We start from the raw sequence: 17,682 nt of genomic DNA on the forward strand, positions 1-17,682 counted from the left end.
CCATATCATTTATTATAAAGTATTTTGTCAACAGGTAAAATAATAAATATGTCAAATTTGCTCATGAAAGTTGATTCTGATTGAAGGAATATTATCTCAAAAATATTTTTTTAGCGTATTGATTCTAAAGATATAGAGAAGGAAAGAAAGAGAGAGAAAGGGAGGGAGGAAGGGAGAGAAAAAAAGGAAGAGAGGGAGGAAAGAAAAAGGGAAGGAAGGAGGTAGTGAAGGAAGGAAGGAAAGAAGGAAGGAAGAGAGAGAGAGAGAAAAAAGAAAGAAAGACCCTCATCTAACTACAAATAATTCAAGTAAAGAGAAATGGAAACTAGTCCAACACTATCATTAGCTTTATAGAGAGCTAGAAAAGGAAATGAAAAGGTTGTCATTTTTCTTCAGCTTCAGCATCATATGAAGCTCATATTTGAATACTGTTTATAAAAAGACTGAAAAATAATACAGTGTAATATTGATTTAGAGTAAACTTAAAAAATTATGTGGCAAACCTATGAAATACTGAGAAATTTTCAGCCTTTTTTGTTAGTTGTTAAGGATGCCTTTGGTATTTTTATCCATATAATATATAGAAAATACAATGAACTTGAAGTACTTTTTAGTTGATTACACAGACTGATTATACATGTCATTCCTATACCTTTCATAACAGTAATTGTTCAACATCTTATTTGTGATACATTCCTGTATGAAGTAGGAAAACAAAAATGGAATGTGCCAAAGAGTAAATTCAATTTATACCATCCCCCAATCTCCTATTTCTGTAATGTTTCAAGATCACAAATGCTTACAGTGAGAATCTTGTCAGTGAGGACTCTGAGACCAGAAATGCAAATGGCTAATGTTCAAGTAACTAACAAAGAATGATGTAAACCTGTGTGTTCCTCATCTCCACAAGCATAAAGGCATAATTTATTTTTAGTAAATCGTGGGAGTGAGTTACACCCTAATAATTAATTAGCTGGTCATTCTTAATTAACAGTTTTCCTGTCACTATCATATGGCAAGGAACTACTAAATTTAAAAATCTGTAGGTGGGCTGAGAGGAAACTATAAATTAAATATTACGCAAGAAATAATTTGTCAGATCATATATGCTTACTATATGCATATACAGTGCCATAATTGTCCATGGCATTTTAAAATTGATGAAAGAGCCTCAAAGTTATCTATTCAGAGAATATTCTGATAAAGAGAAATAGATGGATCCTAGCGATGGAGCTGTTCAGGGCTCCATATGCATGTGACAGTTTCTTATTTACATGTCGCTCATGTTTATGCATGTTTAGAAGAATACAGCTGCTACCCCATTCTCCAGAAATCATAGATACCGGTCAAGTCTACAAACGGTAGCCACATTTGAGCTTGTAATGTATTTATCATGAAAAGCTACAAGTTCTAATGTTAGGGAGGGAGAGAAGAGCACAATTTGCTTTGAAAAGATAACAGACATTTTTCAAAAAACAAATACTGTATATTCAATTCAGCCCCTTTAGGTGCTTTCATGTTATAGGAATTCTGCTGGTGATGAAAACAGCATTCAGCCAATCAAATGGCGGTACCCTAGTGCCATCCAAAGTAGAAGCCTAGTGTTTAAAATAACCCTGATGAATTATTCATAGATCTGATGTTTATGCAAATTAGAGAATCATGCACCCACCTGACCACCAAGGGAAGAAAAAAACACAGGGAAAAAAAAAAACCCACCATGCTTTTAGCATTCTCCAGAACCTATGTAATCAAATGATAATATTCTTTCATTAAATGCATCAAGGAATTACAATCCTTACCTGGTTAGTTTGTAGGGCCTTCAGATTTTCTGGATGAAATAACTGACTGTGCGTGCAACCAATAAAACTGAACTGAAAAGCTGATTAAGGGCACTTACTTAATGCAAAGCCACTCACTGAATATTCATATGATGCCTGTGTTTATGCAAATTAAAGCAAAAGCAAGCCCAAGGGGATTGGTTGCCATAGCCCACAAATAGTGTGTACAGCAGAAAATATAGAGAGTAGTGACAAATAAATCTTAAAATTCATAGCTTTGGAGCAACAAAGAAGAAATAGTAAAATATTAAAAAGGCTAGGTGAATTACAGTTTTAAAGTGCTTTATTTAATCATATTACTTTGGGGCTATTGACTATTCCTACCATGTAATGATCTATAATTATCTTAATGCCAAAAGATACAGTCACTTGTGTTTGTCAGCTTTATTTATCTTGCAGTCATTTATATGAGCATATCCCTTAAGCATAGAAGAGTAAAGAAGAAACAATTAGAATAAAAACATAATTCAATACATTAATAACTAAACCCAGGGCCATATGTGGCCCTTTGTTAAGTCTCATGTGATCATCCTTCAGTGGTTATATCTTACTAGGGAGTGATGTGTCAGTGGGAGATCTCCAACATTAGGCTCAGCTCTTTGCTTTCTTAATATTGATATGTATCTGCTTTATTTGAAATGGAGATTATTTTATATTAAACATATTTTATATATTTCACAATGGATATTGTGAATCTTTTGACCAAGATGATTTTGGCATATGCAGTTTCAAATTCCAAGGATTTTCACTTTTGGAGCCCAAATGCAATAATGTTTCCTGAAATGCATGCTAATATGTAGTGTTCTAATCATGAAACGATGTGAATCCTCACGTATGTATGTGAGAACTGATTACAGGCATTGACAGGATTCATAATATTTAAGTGATACAATGCATGTCAGGCATAAAATGCTTTCCATTGTCAAGGATATTCTCCACTTTTCACTTTTTTTTTAATAAGTAAGAATGGAGATGGCTAAAAATGCTGGAATACATCTGATAGGTATTTTTGTTTGCTTTGGATTTTCTCTTTGTTTTCTGGAACATACTTTGCAAACTTCACAAATAAGAGGTCAATGTTCTTCACTGCAGTTGCCACTGACTGAAGAGTATTTATTATTTCCGATATTTTCCTAATAATTGTCACATCTTCACTCTGGTCACTCTGATCTCCCTCACATAATGTAATAAAATTTCCAATATTCTTAAGACATAAAAATATTTAAAGCAACTTAAGCTTTTCTACAAAGCTGTCTATCCTTATCAAAGATGCTACAAACACTAGATCCAATGGTTATTATCTTGATTGTGGTGATGGTATCACAAGTGTATGTATGTGTCTAAACTCATAAAATTGTATGCATTAAATGTGTGTGCAGTTTTTCTGTCTGTTAGTTAGACCTCAAGAAAGCCAGGGCAGGGAAAGAAGGTCGGATCTAATTCCTGGACACTGTTTTCCTAGAAGGCATTTAGAAAAAAAGAGATTTCTTTGTGGTGCCTTATGGTTGCCTAAGTATGGCTTTCGTGGTTTCAAATAATTTCCTTTCTTTCATAGTTGCTCATTGGCTTTCCATGAAAGTAATCCTCATAAGTGTACATTTATCAACATCCACATGGATTTTCTATAAGTGATATTATATGTATATGTTAATTCTAATCAATGTCTCCTTAAAATTCCCCTAAGTTACAGAACCGTCTTGGGAAATGATGCAATTGGCATATCAAATATTTAGAATAAAGTTGGTGAAATTTTGGAAGCCATGACCTTCCATTATTTGTTTATTGGCAACTTCTTTCCTTTAATTTATTAATTTTTAATTTCATATCTGTTCCAAAGTACAGAATAAAAATTAATGGATAACTGATAGTACACTTGCTTTGATATCATGCAATTCTTTTTCTTCTACTGATTTAAGAATATATTGTTCAGAAGGTAGACCGGTAATTTCTTAGCTTCTAATTAAAGAATCCTAAATTTAAAACTTCTACCAAGAAAGAATATTTAGGTTAATCAGTAACAGTTGCCTTTTGTTAAGCTTCTCTATCTCCATAAAGATTATTTTTAAAAAATCAGAGCACATAGTTAATTAACTGGTACCAGATCTTTCTCTAAAAAACATTTCTTCATGTAACTTAATCCCAATAGAAACATTTGCAGACAAAATACTTCATTGGTTAATAATAATAACGATGACAGTAATAATTATTGTTTTCAAGATAAGAACCCCAATTTGAAGTTCTGGAAGAAGTCCTCATGTTGGTAAATTCATATTTTTCTTTTAAACATCAAAATTTTCCAACTTTCTAATTAATATTCAAACACGTTTTTACCAACACCAATTATTGCTTATTTAAGCTGCATTAGCTATGCTTTGGTCGTAAAAAAACTAAGCCTTCCTTCAGAAAGATATTTCTATTTTCAAAGAAATACATTACACACACACACACACACACACACACACATCTCAAATGAACTGTCAGAGCAAAATATAAGTGGGTATCATTAATGTCATCCTTTGTCCAATTCCTCATATCATTAGTGGGATTTCTTTTTTCTTTTCTTAGATTGAATCTCTTAATCTCTGGCCCTTGCACAACTCTGGGGTATTTCTGACATCTTTAAAATATTTGTAAACAAAATCCAAACTGCCCTAGGCCACGGTCTCTTCAGACCTTTATCTTGTACCTATGTAGAGCAAGAGTAGTTTATATTCAGTGAACTAGGTTCTACAGAAAACCAAAATAGTGTATTCCACGTGAAATAATCAGATGCTTTTGAGACTAAGTTAACTGGTTTAAATGATGGATTCACAATTTCCAGTTTCATAATTCACTCAATTGTTTACTCTGTGAACAAAACTAAATCCTAAATTACCTATTTAAAGTTCTTCTAAAGGTTCCATAAAGAGATAAAGCTCAGCTCATTTGCCGATTACCTAAAAATTCTGAGTCTCTCTTTTGAAGCCAACCCATTGGGCTTTATATAATCAATCCAAAGAAAGTAAGTGAATATAGAGATGCAACTAAATCTCAATCAGTAAATCAATCAGATGAAATTGATAGTCCATTGGCCCAGATATAAAATTGGGCCAGAGACTGGCTTCTCCCTGAAAAACATAAACACATAAAACTTGTTTGGTCTATAAATGTTTTAAAATTAAAATAAGCGGACAAGATTAAAAATTACATGATTTTACATACAAACCTAATTTCCTGATTTTCTTGGAAAATCAGAAAGTGTGTCGTTCTGGGCTGACATCCCCCTGAAGTAATGAACCTCTGGAGCCAGGTAGAACTGCTTCTTCCAAGCAGGTCCCAGTTATCCATCTGCCAGGAGTTCTTGCCAAGATGGTTTGTTCTTTTATACTATCCCTGGAGGCATGAATTTGTGACCTGAGGCATTTGAGTTGAGTTGTGAATTTGGGGTAGCACTGTTTTCAATCTACACATGTCTGATTTTTATATTTTTGATAGTTGTATGTTTATACATTTGTTGTCCAAGGAGTCATTTAGAAGAAAAATAATCCACATGAAGGGTAGGTTACCACTGGCTTGCCAGGCTGTTTCCATGGCTACACATTGACATTTCTGCTTATGTTAGATATGATCATGCTATCCTTTTTATAACACCATCAACAAGAACATCTGTAATAGAAAAATAAAATAAAACATCAATACTATTTTACAGATCTCTATTTGTAGTGGGGAATCAATCTCTCTGTTCTATAATCTCACCTACAGTAACAAACAACCTTAAGGTTTTGGTTGAGGTTAATCGGAAGCAACATTTCTTTCCTGCTTGACTCCTTAGTAAGCGTTGCTGGCATTATGAGCAAGTCCACCAAGCTAGATATGTACCATGCTTTAGTAAGATCATTTGGTAGACTTTTTTTTTTTCCTAAAAAATGTTCTGTCTCCACACGGGAAAATATTTTAAATCAATTCAGGGAGCTTAACTGCTTCCTGAACATTATAGTTTTGTTATACATAAGATGGGAAGCTTGTACATAGACAACTGGGTCTTCTCTGCCTGAAATTGCTTGGTTTGTATGAACCCTACATCATGATTATAGAGATGCTGCCTACATTCAGCTCTTGATTTCGCTTTATCCCAACATTTCAAAATTCCTTTTACTGCTTTCTCTTTTTAAGGGCTCTGACTGGCATCTAATTCATTGAGATTAACTTGATAAATTAGTTTGATAAACAGTTTAAGAAAAGGGCCAGTGGCAGAGAAAATCCTGTTCAAATGAATCTTTCACATCACTCTGTATATGCAAGAATCAGCCAAAACAATATCGGCTCTCGTGGCACCTAAATTCGTTGATGGCTTGATTGAACCTGTGGTTCAATACATGTGTAGGTGCTATTGTGGCAGCCCACAGTCTCATTTCCTAAGGTGATTTCTGACCTTGCATATTTTGGGAGAGATTGGTGTTTTGATAAGAATATTTTCAGAATAGTGAACAATTACTGTCCTCTGGTTACTTCACTCCTGTGATACATCTGTTGAAGTCCCCCGTATCTGTTTGCATCATGACCATCCCATCTTCACGGCCATAACTTACAGGCTTCCCATCTATTCTGTAATCTTATTTCAAATACTTAATTACTTGACTTAAAGGTTGGCAGATTGAACTTCCACTTCATGTATCTTCCAAAATGATGGATTCGGCGTGCTTACTCTAAGTATCTCAATTCTGTTTCTATAGATTTGAACCTTGTCATCACCCATGGCATGCCTGTACCTTTCTTTCCCCTGTACCTACAGCTCACCTATTTCTTCTTTTTCATTTAACCTTCTTTTCATTTTCATTGCATCTAGTATATCTCTGTTTTTATTTTGCTCTGTACCAATTTGAATTCTCTGAGTAGCCAGAGTAAATATGTTCTCACCCACTGAACTATCCACCCTCAGAGACTTCCTATCCAGAAATAAACCCCACATTTATTTCCTTTACTCCAGTTCCCATATAGTCAGGCATATGAATGTTGAGGTTTTTTTGGTTTTGTTTTTGTTTTTTTTGAGTGCGCTATGAACTCATGTTATCATCCTTGATCTCAGCAGTGAGATGGACATCTCATTTCTCCACATGCTCTATTTCCTGCCCAGGAGGGATGGGATATGACATTGCAAAGGGTCTGCCAAGTGCCAGGCGTATATTTGACATTATGTACGTGCAGAAAGCTACCGCTGCAGAGCAGATACAGGATATCATTACTATCCCAAATTACTTCTTTCTGGTCAATCTCCACCCCTCATGCCTGGTACCAGGCAGCCATAAGCCTGCTTGCTGGCACTGTGACATATTATGTTTTTCTTGTTCTACATAAAATTCTTTATAATTTCATATAAATAGAATGTAGTCTTTGTGTATGGCTTCACTTACTTAGCACAGATGTTTGAGATTCATTCATGTTGTTGCATGTGTCAGTGGCTTATTCCCTGTTAGTACTGAAAAACATTGTATAACCTCATAATTTCACCAGTGACTAGACATTTGAATTGTTTCCAGTTTGGGGCTATTATAAATATATTTTCTATGAACATTCGCATACAGATCTTTATGCAGACATATGCATTAATTTTTCTCGGGCAAATATGATTAGAAGTGGTAGTGGGTTATAGTGTAGAGTTCCTTTATAAGAAACTACCAGAAAAATTTTCAGCCTGACTATGGAAGAGAATTTGTGTTAACCTTCATGATTGCTGTCTCTTGGTGTTCATACTTTTTATAACTCCATGCCTTGAGTGTGTGCAAACTCTGTGACTGGCCCCTAACCAGTTAAATGTGGCAAATGTGAGTAGATATCATTCTTGTCAACACATTACCTTGCATACAAATCTGTGCTGAAATCACTTTAGAGTTGCTGTTGCCCTTGCTCATTCAAGTGAGCTTCCATGAATTCCACAGTCAAAATAATTCTGCCAAAAAACCCGAGGGAGGTGGAAAAGGACCTCAAGCCTCAAATGAGAACCTAGCCCTGGCCACACTTTAATGGAAATTTTGTGAGTCCCTAAGCAAAGGACCTACCCTATTTCTGATCTGTAAAGACCATGAATTAATACTAAATGTGTTTTTTAAGCTGCTGCTGATGGTAATTCGTTACACAGCAAGAGAAGATTAATATGTTAGCTATATCACTTTGTATTTCCACCAATGATGTGCATTCCAGTTGCTCCATATCCTTGATTTGGTATTATCAATCTTTTCTATTTTAACCCAAAAACCTTGCTTGTATTTAATTCAAATGGCATTGAATCTACAGATGAATTTAAGAAGAATTGACTCTTAATATTGAGTATTCTGGTGAATGAACATAGTAGATATCTCCATTTATTAAAATCTCCTTTAATTTCTCACAACAATCTTTGTGATTTTTCAATACCTAGGTCTCACATCTGGATATATTATGTGAAGTTTACCCCTAAATAATCCATGATTTTAATGCTAGCTTCAATGGTATTTAAAATTTTTAATTTATAATCATTTATTTGCCAGTATATACACATAAAAATGGTTTTGTACATTGACCTTGTATTCTGCTATCTTGCCGGGCTTTAGATTTTACTTGTGGTTTCCCTGGCATTTTCAACACTTGTTGGGGTGGGCTGAAAATTTTGCTTTCCTTTACTGTAGGGATAGTTTAGTCTTACATGGTTCTTCTCGGGTTTTTACCAAATTCCCTGAGTGAACATCACGGGCTCTCACATCTCTGTGCGCTCTGGAAAGTGTTCAGCTTAAAGCCCCCGCCCCCTCTTTGCCCTTGCATACATAGTTGAGTATTCAGCAAAGATTCAAGAGAATTCTCGTGCTGAATTTTGAAGCTCCTTTTCTGCTTATCTCCCCTTCTCCACAACTCTAGCCTGCAACCCCTGGCTACTTCAGCCTCCCTGAACTCCAGTCTCTGGGTCATCACTTCAACAAGAGCAACATTCTCTCCCAGTTTCACAGTTTGCAAAGCTGATGTGCCTCCAGGCAGAAAGCCAGGCAATTGTAGAGTTTTCCCATTTTCTTTACCTTAATGGTCCTAAGGTGCCTATTGGCCAATGTCTTAACACAGTTCTTTTAGAAATTTAATCCAGTTTTGTAATTATTTCCTATGGAAATCTAAATCCAAACCCTGTTACTATGTCATGGCAGGAAATGTACACCTCTGTGTGTGTTTCAGACTTTTTAAATTCTCCAGCTAGATCCTATTTTTTTTTACCTTGTCTCACAGATTATTTGGAATTTCTGGTCCACCAGCTACCATTTTCTGCATGCTAACAGAATGGACAAAACATGAACACATTAAGAATTGATGTGTACACAGGCATTAGGCATTTTATGTGGATATCAACAAATAAAATAGACAAAAAATAAATAAGGGTACAGAGAATTTTAGTAACACATTTGATAGCTTTAATCAAGTTGATTTATAGAGAATTTCTTACCAATAACAGAAAATATACGTTCTTTTAGAGCATACACAAAACATTAAAAAGTTAACTGTTTGGTCTCAGCATAATCTCAAAAATTCCAAAAAACATAAACCATGCAGATTATAATACTAGCAACAGTGTGATGAAGTTTGTGATGAACAATAAAAAAATAGCTAAAAATATGCATTCATCTGAAATTAGAACATGCACTTTGAAACAGCTTTTGTGTTAAAGAAGCCCTCGAAAGAAAAATTACAGATAATAATGGAGTTGCATCACATGCAAATTTAGCTTCTGCAGATTCAAATATGCTTACTTATATGAGGAAAAAAGTGAGAGTGAGATATAAATAACTGTCTAAATAATGGGGTTGATTCTTACTGCCATTCCATTCAAAGAGTAGATGCATGTGAAAAGAGAGAGATGTTCTGATCTGTTAGCTCTGCTGCTCTTCATGATGTGAGTATCACACCACACTGAATAGCGTACATTCCTTTAAGGATCCAGGAAAGTGCCTTGAACTTGTGGTAATTGGTGACCAGGTAATTTGGACCAAACCACCAAGTGAAGCCTAGCAGAGGAGGATTTACCATGAAGCTTAGGTTCCAGGGTTTTTCACTTGTATGCTTCCTTTCAAGACTCTGTGTCTGATTTTGTGTCCTTTTCCAAAAGATGGGTCCATAAATCATATAAATTTCTGGGCCCAGAAAACATGATCATCAACCAAAAGAAATATTGGAGTTCAAAATGATAGGAGTAACCATGTCAATATCCAGGAGAACATAGAAATCCAAAGATCTTTGGAGTTCTTTCTGTGCAGGGGACGTTTTCAGATCTAGAAAGAACTTTGAGGAGTTGAGCAGTATCTTTGACGATTTCTTTGATCTGGAGCAACAAAAGCTGAGTCCAAGGCTTAGCAAAGGAGGGTAGCCCTGGTAAACAACCCCTAAGGGTCACCCACGCCTTAGGAGTAGGGACCAATAGAAAGTAATGCAATCCTTTCAAGCACTGAACAAGCTCTAAGGTATCTGGTTTCCACAGAAAACCTCAAATCTTGAAATTAACTTAAGATCACCTGTTTTGCTTGTGTCCCAAGATGCCTGTCAAAAGTAATTGGAAATTCTTTCTGCAGGAAGATAACTTCATTTCAGCCTTCAAATTGTTTCTGCAATTTTTTTTCAAAAACATTAAGCACACAGCCAAAGATGAGGGGAAAAGACAACATAAGCAACAAGCAACACAATAGGCAATGAAATAGATCCACAGGCACACTAGGCAATGAAATTACTGGTCATGGATTGTAAAATAACTCTATTTACTATGCTCTTAGAATTACAAACATAATTTTCAAATGTAAATTAAGAACTGGAAATTATGGGGTTCCTGGGTGGCTCAGTCGGTTAAGCGTCTGACCTCGCTCAGGTCATGATCTGGCGGTTCGTGGGTTCGAGCCCCACATTGGGCTCTGTGCTGACAGCTCGGAGCCTGGAGCCTGCTTCAGATTCTGTGTCTCCCTCTCTCTCCGCCCCTCCCCTGCTTGTGCTCTCTCTATGTCTCTCAAAAAATGAATAAATGTTAAAAAAAATAAAAAGAAAAGAACTGGAAATTATGAATAGTGATATAGCCTGTTTTTAAAACCTGGAAATTCTGGGGGCGCCTGGGTGGCGCAGTCGGTTAAGCGTCCGACTTCAGCCAGGTCACGATCTCGCGGTCCGTGAGTTCGAGCCCCCGCGTCAGGCTCTGGGCTGATGGCTCAGAGCCTGGAGCCTGTTTCCGATTCTGTGTCTCCCTCTCTCTCTGCCCCTCCCCCGTTCATGCTCTGTCTCTCTCTGTCCCAAAAATAAATAAACGTTGAAAAAAAAAAACAAACCTGGAAATTCTGGAGCTGAAGTACACATTGAAAAACAGGTAGTTTCTGGATATTACAGTGGCAAATAAAACATACACAGGGAGAGAATTAAATCAATGAGAGACAGAGATCGGAACAAGTGTCCTCTTTCAGAGAAGATGCTTTCTGGCCTATACAAACAACACTGGAGACAAAATGGTCTTCAAGTTCTTTTGTTATGATTACAATCTCACAAAGAAGTTGACACTCCTCTCTTTTTTTTTATTTTATTTTATTTTATTTTTTTAAATTTTTTTTTCAACGTTTATTTATTTTTGGGACAGAGAGAGACAGAGCATGAACGGGGGAGGGGCAGAGAGAGAGGGAGACACAGAATCGGAAACAGGCTCCAGGCTCTGAGCCATCAGCCCAGAGCCTGACGCGGGGCTCAAACTCACGGACCGCGAGATCGTGACCTGGCTGAAGTCGGACGCTTAACCGACTGCGCCACCCAGGCGCCCCGACACTCCTCTCTTACTCTCAATTCTAATTTGGACTTGGGAAAGGACTCTGACTGGCCTGTGTAATATCAAGGATCTACCCTTGGTCTAATCACAGTTGATTAGGAGATACCCACATTCTGAAATATTCCTCAAACACAGGTGAAGGCATGTATGCTATAATTGTAAATGCAGAACCTGAAGTCACTACTCTAGGTATAGACTCCTTTCCATGATTGCAATTTTGCCTTACATTCAATTGAAAATTGTAATTAAGAATCTTAAAAGATATTGCATTATCTTTATTAGAATTCCTCAGCATGTCACCCTTCTTTTGAAAAACTGCAATATGGCCATACTTGGTGAGTTTTGTTTCATATTTAAAGAGGGACCTTTACATCATGTATCTAAGAGACACTTATTTTTCTTGATCTTTCTATAGCATTTGATAACCCCAACTACTCCTTTCAAGAAATACTCTAACACTGGCTTATGTAATACTATACTTTCATGGTTTTTCCTGTATTTTTGGCCATTATTCTCTCTATATTTACTTTGTAGTCTCATTCCCCCCTCTATCTAGCCATTAAGCATTGGGTTTCCTTAAGGTTTTCCCCTAGATTGTCCTTTATTTTTATTTTTATTTTTTTTTAAATTTTTTTTTCAACGTTTATTTATTTTTGGGACAGAGAGAGACAGAGCATGAACGGGGGAGGGGCAGAGAGAGAGGGAGACACAGAATCGGAAACAGGCTCCAGGCTCTGAGCCATCAGCCCAGAGCCTGACGCGGGGCTCGAACTCACGGACCGCGAGATCGTGACCTGGCTGAAGTCGGACGCCCAACTGACTGTGCCACCCAGGCGCCCCCCTAGATTGTCCTTTAAACTTACTGCCTAGGCAGCCTTATCCATGGTGAGAGCTTCAAAATCTATATATTGCCATAATCCCACATTTAATCTCTAGTCAGAATCACTCCTCTCATTTTGGAAATATTTAAGTCTTCTAACTCAATGTAATGTGAGACGTTAGTAACAGAGGAAAATGAGTACAGAGTATATGGGAAGTGTCTTTGACCTTCAAAGTTTTTCTATAAATCTAAAAAAAAAAATTAAACAAACTTGATATAAAAAAAAGCTTAGAACCAAATTACTTAGTGGTTAAATGGAAGAACTGTACTAAGGAAGCTAATTAAATGTTCAGTGCCAGAAAATGGACTATCAACTCCTACACAGGTGTGAGGGAAAGGACGTGTGACCCGTGAATTTTATGCTTGGCTAAATTATCATTTGATTTAAAGGTCAAAACAAATATTTAACTCTTCTGGAAAAGACAAATGAAAAACAAAATCCAGTGTTGAAGATAGAATAATTTTTTTTTTAATTTATGTATTTAAATTCAAGTTGGTTAACATACAGTGTAGTATTCGTTTCAGGAGTAGAATCCAGTGACTCATCACTTACATATAACACCCAGTGCTCCTCCCAAGAAGTGCCCTCCTTCATGCCCATCACCCATTTAGCCCCTCCCCCCCCACTTCCCTCCAGCAACCCTCAGTTTGTTCTCTATAGTTAAGAGTGTCTTATGGTTTGCCTCCTTCTCTGTTTCTACCTAATTTTTCCTTCCCTTCCCCTATGTTCATCTGTTTTATTTATTAAATTCCACATATGAGTGAAAGTGTATACTATTTGTCTTTTTCTGACTGACTTATTTCACTTAGCATGATATACTCTGGTTCCATGAACATTGTGGCAAATGGCAAGATGTCATTCTTTTTGAGCACTGAGTAATTGAATCAAAATTTTTATAATTTAGGAATAAAAGGCTGTTTTAGCTATCTATTTTTACATACCTTTGTAATTCATAGTTTCTGTGAGTTAGGAATTTGGGGGTGGTTTAGCGGGATGGTTCTGATTCAGTGTTTCTCATGAGTCAAGATGTTGGCTAGGACTGAGTCCTGAGAAAGCTTTATTGGGGCTGGAGGGGCAGCTGGAGGATCACCAATGGCTACTGGCAAAGGACTCAGTCCCTAGCTAATGTTCCCAAGGAGCCCCAGTTGCTCACGAAGTAGATGTCTCCCTAGAGCTGTTTGAGTGTCTTTATGATATAGTATATGGCTTCCCTCAGAATGAGGGGTCCAAGGAAGAAAGACAAATAAAAGTCACAACACCCTTCATGTCCTGGTCTCAGAGGTTACTCTTTCCCATTCTCCAGGTGAGTTAGTTTTATCTCTTGTCAAAGAATTTGTGGACATATTTTTAAAAATTTCTGGTGTAAATAAGTGCCAAGTGATTTACTTTTATTTAATACCTGGGAGTTAATTGGCATCTAGAAATTTTTAATGCAGTTAAGATTTTATTTTAATGCCTAAAGAATTTGCAGTCTTTCTTCCCCCTCAACCTTATAGGTATATTTTAGAAACTAACATATCTTGTGGTGAAGAAATGTTTATGTGAAGTTAGCAGTTATTCCAGTTTCACTTCATTTCCTTTTTCTTTTGTTGCATTTAAATAAAACTAATTTAATACTTTATTTTAGAGTGACATGTGCAGTGCATTTCTGTTTATGAAATTGTTTCTCTTATTTCTACATTTCTCTATCCTCCGTCTGGAGATGTGGCTAAAGAGATGTCTATAATGATATGTGCCTAATATTTCTTCTATATCTAGGTGATGTTATTATTATTTTTTACTTTCTAATTTTCATTGTTCTGTATTGTGAAATTCGGACCATGTGTATTTGTTTTTTGTGTTTTGACCATGTGCGTCTTGCCTTCTCAGAGGTTACATAATCTTAAATTCAGAGGATTCTTGTTAGGTAGTGACATAAAATGCCTTATAAATTTTTGTTCACAGAAACAAGACCAACCAGATGACATTGCCTGCTGGCGGAGGGAGGATGCAGACTAGCAGGCAGAAAACCATACTAGCTCTTCCAGGGTGATGTCCATCTCCAAAAAATGAACATTTCATGTGATGTCCCATAACTGCTCCTTGCTCTGGTCTATCTTCGTTTTAATTAAAACTCAGGTACATGGAATAAATAAAAAAGCTTACTATCATCATCAGTCCATTTATGACCCTGCTTCTATTTCATTTATTTTGTTTTACTTTTTGTTCCCTTTATCCCTGCTGCCTAGTCCCATTCCCCACCCACTCTATTCTGAGATAACTATTAATCAACTACGATTGTTTTATTTTAAAAATATGCTGCAGAGTTAGGTTATACAACATTTCAATTCAGGATTTTACGTATTTTTTTTAAGTGGAATTAGCACGCATTTTATTTTCTTTTACGGTTACAATTCTGTTTTGTATTAAGGTAGTGTTCATTTAATAAAATGGGATTTTTTTCTATCTATTGAAACATGAAATATTAATTATTAATTCTAAAAAGTTTGCTCCAGTTTTTATGTATACCTGGTGAGGTCTATGGAGAAGACTTGGTGAGTAAGTATGAATCCTCCCTGTGTCTGTTCTTCTAGATGTTCACTATCCTCACATTAGCCCATATTTGGCCTCTACCAATTGGTTGAAATTTTGGCTAAATCATTCTTACTGGACTGTGTGGTGTTAAGACAGTAAGTGCTCATATCTTGTCTTTCCTTAAAGGTTCCTGTGTTTCCTTAGATTTCAGGTTAGTTACCCTGAGACCTTAACTTCAAAAGTAGTTGTGGGTTCAAAAGTAGTTGTGATTCTGTTGAGTATCTGAATGTTTTTATTATTTTAAGGCTGGGAGTGATGTGCTTTTCTGCTTTGTATACCCTCAACAGAACCCAAAACTTCACTCTTCTGTTATGAAGAAGGTCGAAGCCAAATTCTAGACTACAATGTAATTATCCTATAGAAATCTGTGGTGTGCATTATAGGTTTCACTTTTATATTTGGCCTCATTTTACTGTGTTGCATATATTTGTTTAAAATAACCTCAAACCTTCTGAGAAATTTCTGCCTAATAAACAAAAAGATAGGTAGGAAGGTCTATCTGCTTTTCTGTCACCTCCCTTTTAAGAGAATTCTAGCTTTCCCACTTAGTTTCTCTTCTTTTCTTTTTTCCTTTTGCCTATGCTTTTATTTGAAATGAGGACCCAAGAAGAAAAGGAAAGTGAAGAGAGACAGTAGCATCCAGATTAGAATTAAAGTAGAGGTTTTTAATAGTCATTAAAAATGAAACACAGAAACATTTTGAATGTGCGAATAAAAAAAAGGGAGAAAAAGGAGAACTTAAATAAGTACCGCTGTGGAACGTGTATTCTTGCATGAGGTATAATGAGAGACAAATAAAGACATTATTTTAAAGGTTCTTTTTGGCTGAGAGATTTTTTTTGTCTTACGTGAGATGAGGCCATGCACGTCATGCAATGGCTTTATCGTATCATATAAAAAATGTTTGGGGATTTTGTGAAAGATTGTTAAAACAATCCAAAGATTTCTTTCATCTTTAACATATATTGTTCTGCATTGTTTTATAAAATATATAATATTCCCTCCCACTAAGTTATATATATATATATATTTTTTTTTGTAACATCTGTGTTTTAGAGACTTTTCATTATTTTTGAAAACTGCTGTAATGATGATATATATTAAATAAAAAGATAAACACACTTGACATGAAGTCCCGTTTGGGGGAATATATTCCCCCAAAGCAATAGTATAATATCAGTAAAAAGGTGTTTACTTCAGTATTATTTCTGAAGCAATGCATAGAAATAATCTAATGTACAGTAAGACAGAATGGGTGAATAAATTATGATGCGTCATATAAAGTGCAAATTATACAAGAATTAAACATAATGTGATAATTGACATATATATATAGATTTGGAAATTTGTGCATATTATATTTTTAACCAGAAAAAGCAATGCATTGAGTAATAAACATATTTTTCTAAAACTATATCTATACAAATACATATATATATATCAGATATATATGTATAAAGTTGGAAAATAGGGAAAATGAATACCAAACCAATTATTTCTAGAAGTTGCATCTGAAGAGAAGGAGGACAGAGAAACTTGCCCTTTATTCATATACTTTTTTAAAGTGATGACAGAATCAGGAATGATCTGGGTATTTCAATAAACAGTTACAAATACAACTTCAGTCAATGGTCTAAAAGAGGTACATACTAAATAATTAATAATGATCATACCTGTGGGTTAAGGTGGGGGAATCAAAGGGAGGATTTTCATCAGATCATTATATACCTGTTTAATTTTTTTCAATAAATAGAAATCATGTGTCACTAAAAATAAAAACAATCTGGACCAATCTGAACCACTGTCTTTTCCACTGTAGAAGCTCAAATTGAGTAGTCATGGTGTTGGGTTGGCAATTATGCAAAGACCCAATAGCACAGGCTTCTCAAAGAGGTTGAACGTCCGATGCATCAGAAGTGGAATCTGATGTTATTTACTCAATATGTTATTAACTCTTGAGGAGACCTATCAGCTATTTGGTGACAACTTAATTTAAGCAAGTTATGTCTTCTCTGAGGTGCATTTATGTAACTGGGATAAACTAAGGCATAACTAACACTTCAAACTTCTCTTTGAAGGCTGACACCACCTTCCAGGGCCTTTGCCAGAAATAGCGCCTGATTAGCTTCAACCTCTTCCTTGTCTTGGATCCTGCACTCCTGTATTGATTTCTCCTGGAAGCACTTTCCTATTAAACCACTTACACCTGAATCCTCGGGTTAGGCTCTACTTCCGGGAAATCCAGCCCGAGACCCTGGCAAACCCAAGGCTTTTCCACCAGCCCCGTCTTCTCAGGATTTGCCCGCTGCCTTCTGTGTCAGTCTCCAGCACTGCAGCGCGAGAATTCTGGGTAAGTGTCTGGAATTAACTTCTACCTAATGCTGTAGTTCATTACATGTAGACCTGCAAATATTCCTGCAAAGGTATCCTTGTGCCTTGGCATGTTCCCGCCAAGTCCAATAATGGTGACTTACAGAAGGATTTATTTTCAAAGGTCACATTAATTTCTCCTGATGTGTTTGGCACAAGAGGTATGAGAAAATCACTCATCGGGCCTTTACTATTATGCAGTCTACTTAAACGTTATGCAATGTACTTAAAACTG

The 17,682-nt window shown here is 36.0% G+C and overlaps 1 long non-coding RNA gene across 2 annotated transcripts in view; it reads left to right on the top strand.

The window, feature by feature from the left end:
* LOC121041325 (uncharacterized) overlaps positions 1 to 17,421 on the top strand; it is a 34,263-nt gene extending 16,842 nt beyond the window's left edge. Inside the window, exons 3-4 of one of the 2 annotated variants that reach the window (XR_005795677.1) lie at positions 14,448 to 14,621; positions 17,156 to 17,421. This is a non-coding gene — a long non-coding RNA (uncharacterized LOC121041325). Of the gene's footprint in view, positions 1 to 14,447; positions 14,737 to 17,155 lie in introns of those variants that run through there. The other variant, XR_005795683.1, reaches the window with a different exon arrangement.
* Positions 17,422 to 17,682: the final 261 nt, after the last annotated feature.

This window comes from Herpailurus yagouaroundi, unplaced genomic scaffold (assembly GCF_014898765.1).
Source record: "Herpailurus yagouaroundi ecotype Mexico unplaced genomic scaffold, PumYag 29, whole genome shotgun sequence".
Taxonomy (NCBI): Eukaryota; Metazoa; Chordata; class Mammalia; order Carnivora; family Felidae; genus Herpailurus; species Herpailurus yagouaroundi.